Below are 8,725 nucleotides of genomic sequence, written 5' to 3' on the forward strand. Positions count from 1 at the left end.
ATTTATCCAAATTTTTTTTGGAATTTTTATAAATTTTAGGGTATACATTGTGAACCCTTTTCTAGTGATCCATGCATGAAAATATGGAGGAGGTGCTCAAGAGTTGGGCGCCCCTTAACTTGCCATGTTTGGATAAGCCTTGACTAGGTATTTGACCTAGACAAGGACTCTATCATATCTCTCTGTATAAAATGAGTTTCTTCATAAAATTTTTGAAGAAGATAGAGATTTGAGATACCTTTGAGCCATCTAAAAATCAGAGAGAAAGACCTTTGGGTCGTGGAGATATAAAACACACAAGTTAGGACTACTGATCGAGATTCGTGGGCTCGTGTGGATGACTCCTAGAGGTTGGACGCGTGTGCAGCTTGCAACATCATCCTTAAGCCTGAATCAGTGAGGTTAGAGCATCTAACTTACAAGGTAATAGATCTGATTTATTGTTCAATACATACATTAGATGTAGTATAGAAACATGTTGATATGATCAACATGTAGTTCATGCTATATTTATATATTTTAATTTTTAATTTAATGCTATATAATAATCATGTAATAGGATCTTAGATCTAGGGAATCTCTGGTTTTAGAAAATAAATTTTGATTTATTTTAGTCTTCCACTGTATGATCATGAAAAAGTTTCAAGATCTAACCCTGAAACCTTAGATCTGGTTCCTTTAATTGATATCATAGCCTAGGTTCTTTATTACATGATTATTTATACATGCTTAGATTATTTTTTAGATTAGATCTAATTTATAATCTGATTATTAAATCTAAAATTAAAATTTTAGATCAATCACGAACTGCAAGGTTGTCCTGCTGTAAGATTTACCCCTTACAGTGCAAAGGTTGTCCTAGTTTGTGTAGATCTATCTTTAATCATAAATTTGTTAGATATGATCTAGATTAAATTTATGATTTATTAGATTTAAAAAGTATTTAAATCTAAAATAAAATCTCTTTGTTAAATAATTTTTATGCAAAGAAATTGTTTAAAGTTGAAACTGTTTCAATTACATGAACCTGTTTAGATTAGATCTAAAGTAGTTTCATATTTATTTTACTTGTATCTTGATTATGAATCAAACATACAATATGGTTGGTAGAATCATATTATAAAATTATTTTATAAATATAAAAATTAATTTTTGAAAAGCCGAACCCAACCCTCAGCCCAAAACTTAATTAAGAATTAAGAAGTTGTTTGATTAGGTTCTAGGATTGTGAATTGAAGAACCTAAGACACAAATCATAACACATTGGGTTAATGGGTTAGTGGGAATTAGGTCCATTAATTGGGTTAGACCTATGGTTAGATTAAAGATGGACTTAATTAGAGAATTGACTAAATCTAATCAATTGTTGTCTTAGATTAGGTCAAAGATTCTCTAGATCAATTACAAAAGTTGTAGTTGGTCAAGTCTATGTCTTTAACGAGAACCAAATGGACTTGATTCTTGACTAAGCGGTCTAGCACGAACTGTTAGGTTGATCTAATCAAAACTAATTAAACCAGTTGGTGTCTAAGGTAAACCAGACCGGTGGTTTTTAATTGGGAGCCCGCTTACCTGGCCATTTCTGATGGTGTCTAAGGCAAGCTTTGGCAGACCCTCCCACTGATCGAACTTACCTGGCCTCTTGGTAAAATTATGTTTTGATTGGATCACTTGACTATTCGAGCTGACCCATGTCAGCTAGGTAAATCAGTGTGACTGATTTAGGTGCTCCTAGACCAGCCCTTTTAATGGTCTCCCTTGAGCTGACTTGGTGAAGCCAGTGGAAGGATCATGATAAGCTAGTTCATCTGACCTCATCCTCTAAATTATTTAAATTCTCTAAAATTATTAGGTCCTTAAAATGACAAAGTTATGGAGATAACTGAGTCATAGCCTCCCATTAAGGTGTTTGATAATGAGTCCATTAACTCAATAATCATTGCAGACCCAAAGGCCTGGTGCTTGTTGACTAATGAAATTATCACTCATCATATGACGACTTGAAAGTGTCTCTCTAATGGTGGTTAGGTGACCCAACCAAAGTTGGACTTAATCATTCGTTGGTTAGATACACCAAGTATGATCATGTTAATGGTTGGACCTAACCGGATCCTTACAGTGGAGGCCAAAGCCTACTGATTAGGTTTCTGGGGCAAAATTAAAATTACTAAAAATTGTTTAGAGAAATAATTGGTTATGAACCTACCCTTAGATGTACATGGGTTGGCCAACTAAAGTTGGACTTGTGTGCAGTCTAAGTGGATTCTAGTACCCACTAAGGAATTAGGGTAATTCCTCGAATTGGAGGTAGAGGCTACCAATTCGAATAAAATAGTAAGAGAAACCTTTTGATTAAAGTCCAAATCTTTAGGTTTAATGAATCAATTACTAATTAGGTTATGGTTCTCCTTTGTGCAAATATGGCAACTTCCCTATCGCTCCGATCATTGTTGGACAATGATAAGTTGGTGGGACCCAACTTCGGTAGCTGGTATCGAAAGTTGAAGATAGTCCTGGAGCATGAACGGATCCTATATGTGATAATGAATCCTGCACCTGAGGAGCCAGCTGTCAATGCACGTGGAACAGTCAGAGACACTTACTAGAAGTGGCTCAGTGACCGGACCACGGTGCGCTGTATCATGCTGGCTGCTATGAGCGACGAGTTCAATCACAGATTCGAGATGGCTCAGCCAAAGGACATGCTTCAAGTGTTGGAGGATGCCTTTGGCACACCTAATGATGTGGAGAGGCACAAGACTAGTTGTGCCATCTTCAACACCAAAATGAGGGATGGTGCCTCTATCACTGATCATGTATTGTACATGATCGAGCTGATGGAATGATTGAGCAAGCTCGACTTTCTCTTGCATGAGCAGTTTGGAAAAGATGCAATACTGAACTCGCTGCCCAAGTCTTATCTCTCATTCCTCACTCATTATAGAATGACAAAGCCTGAAGGGAACTACCACGGGTTACTGGGGTTGCTTCAGAACTTTGAGAAGGATCACCAACTTTACAAGGAGTCGGTGAACTTAGTGGGAGGTTCGTCTTCTGGTTCTCGACCTTTTAAGAAAGGGAAGAAGAACAAGAATAAGAAAGTGAAGAAGGTGCATGTTCTAGCTGGGACATCAGTGCAAAGCCAGACCAAAAAGATCAAGCCTGATAAGAGTCTATTCTACTGGCAAGCACCCTAGATTAGATAGTGTGTCTGATATCTACTTATGGCATTGGAGGCTAGGTCATATAAACAAGAACAGAATAAACAGGTTGACTCAAGAGGGAATCCTCGAAGTCAGTGATTGTGAATCACTTCCAACCTGTGAGTCCCATCTTCTTGATAAAATGATCATGTCACCTTTTATTGGAAAAGGTGAGAGAGCTACTGAGCTCTTGGGCCTAGTACGTACTGATGTATGCAGGCCCATGAGCACCAGTGCTAGAGGTGGATATTTCTACTTCATAACTTTCACGGATGACCTATCCCGATATGGATATGTCTATCTGATGAAACATAAGTCGGATTCATTTGAAATGTTCAAATGATTCCGAAGTGAAGTAGAAAAATAAATTGGGAAGAGTATTAAAACTCTTTGATCTGATCGAGGAGGAGAATACCTTTCTAGTGAATTTTTCACATATCTAGGAGAGAATGGGATTCTCTCCCAATGGACTCCTCCAGGAACACCACAGCATAATGGTGTGTCTGAAAGGAGGAATCGAACTCTGTTAGACATGGTTCGATCCATGATGGGTTTTGCTAGCTTGCCGATATCCTTCTGGAGATATGCACTCGAATCGGCCTATTATCTGTTAAATAGGGTTCCAAGTAAGTCTGTAATTAAGACTCCATATGAGATATGGACAGGGCGTAAGTCAGTACTTTCACACCTTAGGGTCTGGGGGTGCCCGGCCTATGTCAAACGATTAGTCACAGACAAACTTGGACCTAGGTCTGACAAATGCTCATTCATAGGGTACCCCAAAGAGACAAAAGGATATTTTTTCTACCATGCTGATGAACAAAAGGTGTTCATCAGCCTTAAGGCAATCTTTTTAGAAAAGGAGTTCTTTGGTGAAGGAACCGTTGCCTCTAAGGTTGAACTTGATGAAGTTCAACAGGTAGAAGGACCGACACCAATAGCTGAACCTGAGTCGGATATGATTAGATCAAATTCGGAGCCCAATATACCTGCACCATTAAGGCTATCCGGTAGAGTACCGCGTCAGCCGGACAGATACTACGATTTCTTGGTCCGAGACGGTGATCCCATCGAACTTGATGAGAATAATGAGGATCCGATCACCTATATGGATGCAATGCAGAGACCTGATTCCGAGAAATGGCTTGAAGCCATGAAATCCAAAATGGAGTCCATGAAGGTCAACGATGTATGGACATTGGTTGACCCACCTGAAGGGGTTAAACCCATTGGGTGTAAATGGGTCTTCAAAAGGAAGAGGGGCACAGATGGAAAGGTGGAGACCTATAAAGCCTGTCTGGTCACCAAGGGGTATCGTCAACGTTATGGTATTGACTATGATGAGATGTTTTCCCCTGTGGCAATGCTCAAATCCATTCGGATAATGCTTGCAATAGCTGCCCATCTGGATTATGAGATCTGGCAGATGGATGTAAAGACAGCTTTCCTGAATGGAGAGCTGACTGAAGAGGTGTATATGATACAACCTGAGGGGTTTACATCCACAGATGAGTCCAAGGTGTGCAAGCTTCAGAGATCCATTTATGGACTGAAGCAAGCTTCTCGGAGTTGGAACATGCGTTTTGATAAAGTGATCAAAATGTATGGCTTCATTAAGAATGGAGAAGAGCCCTGCATCTATAAATGGGCAAATGGTCCAGTTGTGGTATTCCTTATCTTGTACGTGGATGACATTCTCTTAATCGGGAATGACATCCCTGCACTACAGGGAATAAAAATTTGGTTGTCATCACAGTTCTCCATGAAGGACTTGGGTGAAGCATCCTACATCCTAGGGATGAAGATCTATAGGGATAGATCTAAAAGGATGCTTGGGTTATTTCAGTCCATGTACATAGACACTGTGCTGAAGAGGTTCAGCATGGAGAATTTCAAGAAGGGCTATCTACCGATAGGCCATGGAATTTCTCTCTCTAAGAAAGATTATCCGACAACTCCTGAAGAGAGAGAGCGTATGAGTAGAGTCTCATATGCTTCAGCCGTGGGATCTATCATGTACGCCATAACATGTACAAGACCAGATGTGGCATACTCACTAGGAGTAGTGAGTAGATACCAATCTGATCCTGGAAAAAATCACTGGAAAGTGGTTAAATCCATCCTTAAGTATTTGAGAAATACTAAGGACCAATGGTTGGTTTATGGCGAGTCAGATCTGAAACTTGTGGGGTTCACAGACTCCAGCTTCCAATCTGACCATGATGACAGCTGGAGCGTGTCGGATTATATCTTTACTCTGAATGGTGGAGCCATCTGCTGGAAGAGTTTCAAGCAGCATACTGTGGCAGACTCTGTTTGTGAAGCGGAGTACATCGCAGCATCGGATGTCGCGAAGGAAGCTGTGTGGCTGAGAAAATTCATCAACGAGCTCGGAGTAGCACCCTCCCTCGATGGTCTAGTCCTGCTCTACTGCAACAGCACTGGTGCCATAGCTCAGGTGAAGGAATCCAAAGCACATCAGCAGACGAAGCACATCTTGCACTGCTTCCATCTAGTCCGAGAGATCGTGGATCGAGGTGACGTCGACCTTCAGAAGATCGACTGAAAGAAGAATCTGGCCGACCCCTTTACTAAAGCCCTGGCGATAAAGGAGTTCGACAACCACAAGTCGAAGATGGGTATTAGATACTGTGCCGAGTGGCTTTAGGACAAGTGAGAGTTGTTGGGAAATGTGTCCCAAAAAGCCAATCGTCAAGCTGTAGACGGTTGAGCAACCAAGTATTGTAATTGATTTGTTAATAAATAAAATATATTTGACATCTTCATCATAAGCTTTCATCTTCTAATGAACTCCATTGTTATGATGAAGTCCTTAGGACTATTTAAGTTTGATAAAGAAAGAATTTATCGATTAGTCCTTAAAACTGTTCACGACCAAATGATAAGCTGTTAATAAGGACGACAGCTTCTATCGAGCATAGGTCGCTGTAGGCCATATGGGTTGGTTGTCCTCTTAACCAAGGAGTGTGGAGATACTGGTATGGCATATAGGTGAGATGTAAGGATACATCGTCATTGAACGTGACCAACTCCAGAGTATTCTGCTATCGAGAATGTCTCTGATGGGATATAGGTATAAGTGTCCCTTAGACTTGAGATCACCTCAGCGACTTGCAAGCAACTCACTGTGCTTTGGTACTGGACTAACTGAATTTCTAATTCAGGGATGAAAGACTTCTGGCACAGTCAAGTACTTGCGAAGTCAGAGTGTGATCGAGATGGGATTGACCACTCCAAGAGTTGGAGAAGAATGAGTCGCTGTATTTCAATTTAGCAAAACCTTGGCCAGGATAATCCATCAGATGGATTTGATATTTTGAAATACAATGTAGACAACCTGATCAGAGTTGACAGTTGAACTCTGGGGTGTCCTATGATCATTTTGGTCAAGGGGATGAATTATATGAAAACTATATCTGCATGGGTTCTAAGGATGTTGTTCTACACATTCGACCTATCCGGTCGTCGGGTACCATTGCTAGATGGTTACTTTGATTGGTATAAAAATTTATTTCTGTGCTACCAGTTTAGGTTCAGACCTATGAGGTCACACACATTAGAGTTCATGATCCGATCGGATGTTTGATCAACGATTAAGAATCATTCTAGGGTTAAATGATCAATACGATTGACATTTAACCCAGTGCAAGTGTTGCAGGAGGATCGATTAGCAACTCGATTGCTAATTGGCTTAATTTGATTAAGTCAATGGACTGAGATTAAGTCTAATTAAATATAATTTAATTAAATTTGATTTGAGCTTGATTGGATCAAGTCCAATTGGTTTATTGGATAAGCCAATTGCAAGGAAAAACTAGTCCTAGTTCAACTAGGACTTGGGTCAATCTAATTTCTAATTTGATTAGAAAATTAAATCAGATTTAAATCTAATTTAATTGATTAAATTAAGTTTTTAATTGGGTTAAGATCTATTTTAATTAGGTTGATCTAATTTTGGTTTGATTTGGTTTGGAAAATCAAATTAAAACAAGTCATAAGATAGAATCCTAGTAAGACTAGGATTCCACCTTGCGCCACATAAGCCTTCCCCACGCCCTCTCTCTTATGCAACGCCAATCTCCACTTATTTTGTGTGACAAAAGCCCTCTCCCAGGTCTCTCCCATGTTCACAAAAGGTTTCCTCTCTTCTTTCTTACATGGATGGTGGTTTGGATCAAATAAAAATGGAATAAGTTTGGATTTCGATTTCTATGAGATAGAGTTTTAGAAATCCAAAACTCTTTCAATTTTGCATCGAATTTATCCAATTTTTTTTAAAAATTTTATGAATTTTAGGGTATATATTGTGAATACTTTGCTAGTGATCCATGTATGAAAATATGGAGGAGGTGCTCAAGAGTTGGGCGCCCCTTAACTTACCATGTTTGGATAAGCCTTGACTAGATATTTGACCTAGACAAGGACTCTATCATATCTCTCTGTATAAAATGAGTTTCTTCATGAAAGTTTTGAAGAAGATAGAGATTTGAGATACCTTTGAGCCATCTAAAAATTAGAGAGAAAGACCTTTGGGTCTTAGAGATATAAAAGACACAAGTTAGGGTGTCTAGAGAGAAAAATGAGAAGAAGAAGAGGGTCTTCTTCTAGGGTTATTTATTTTCATATCTTTCCTCCCTCCATCTTGAGTTTCCTGAGAGCGTCTCAGATCTAAAACTCCTCCTTTTACTTTCCATCTTTGGAAGAGTCTAAATCAAGAAGAAGGAGGCACCTGATCAACCATCAATGAAGGATCAGCGCAGTACTAGCATACTGTGCTGATTTTCTGAAGCAGGACTTCTGATCGAGATTTGTGGGCTCGTGTGGACGACTCCTAGAGGTCGGATGCATGTGCAGCTTGCAACATCATCCTTAAGCCTGGATCAGTGAGGTTAGAGCATCTAACTTACAAGGTAATAGATCTGATCTATTGTTCAATACATACATTAGATGTAGTATAGAAACATGTTAATATGATCAACATGTAGTTCATGCTATATTTATATATTTTAATTTCTGATTTAATGCTATATAATAATTATGTAATAGGATCTTAGATCTAGATATTCTCTAGTTTTAGAAAATAAATTTTGATTTATTTTAGTTTTCCACTGTATGATCGTGAAAAAGTTTCAAGATCTAACCCTGAAACTTTAGATCTGGTTCCTACATATACATCATTGATTTTCATAGACTCTATTTCAAAATTCATGACTTCTAGCCACTTATCGTAGTTAGACCTCTGCATTGCATGTATGTAGGTGATCGGATTCTCATTGTTCTTATCGAGTTCAATAGGATCACCATTTCGGACCAAAAAATCATCATATCTATCTGACTAGTGCGGTACTGTACCGAATCTCCTCAAAGATGTCTCTACAATAGGTTATAGGTTTGATCTAATCAAATCTGATTCTATGAGTTTGCTAGATTATGTCGGTTCTTCTATCGATCGAACTTCATCAAGTTCAACCTTAGAGGCATTAGTTCTTTCCCCAAAGAAC

This window comes from Elaeis guineensis, chromosome 4 (genome assembly GCF_000442705.2).
Source record: "Elaeis guineensis isolate ETL-2024a chromosome 4, EG11, whole genome shotgun sequence".
NCBI classification, from domain to species: Eukaryota; Viridiplantae; Streptophyta; class Magnoliopsida; order Arecales; family Arecaceae; genus Elaeis; species Elaeis guineensis.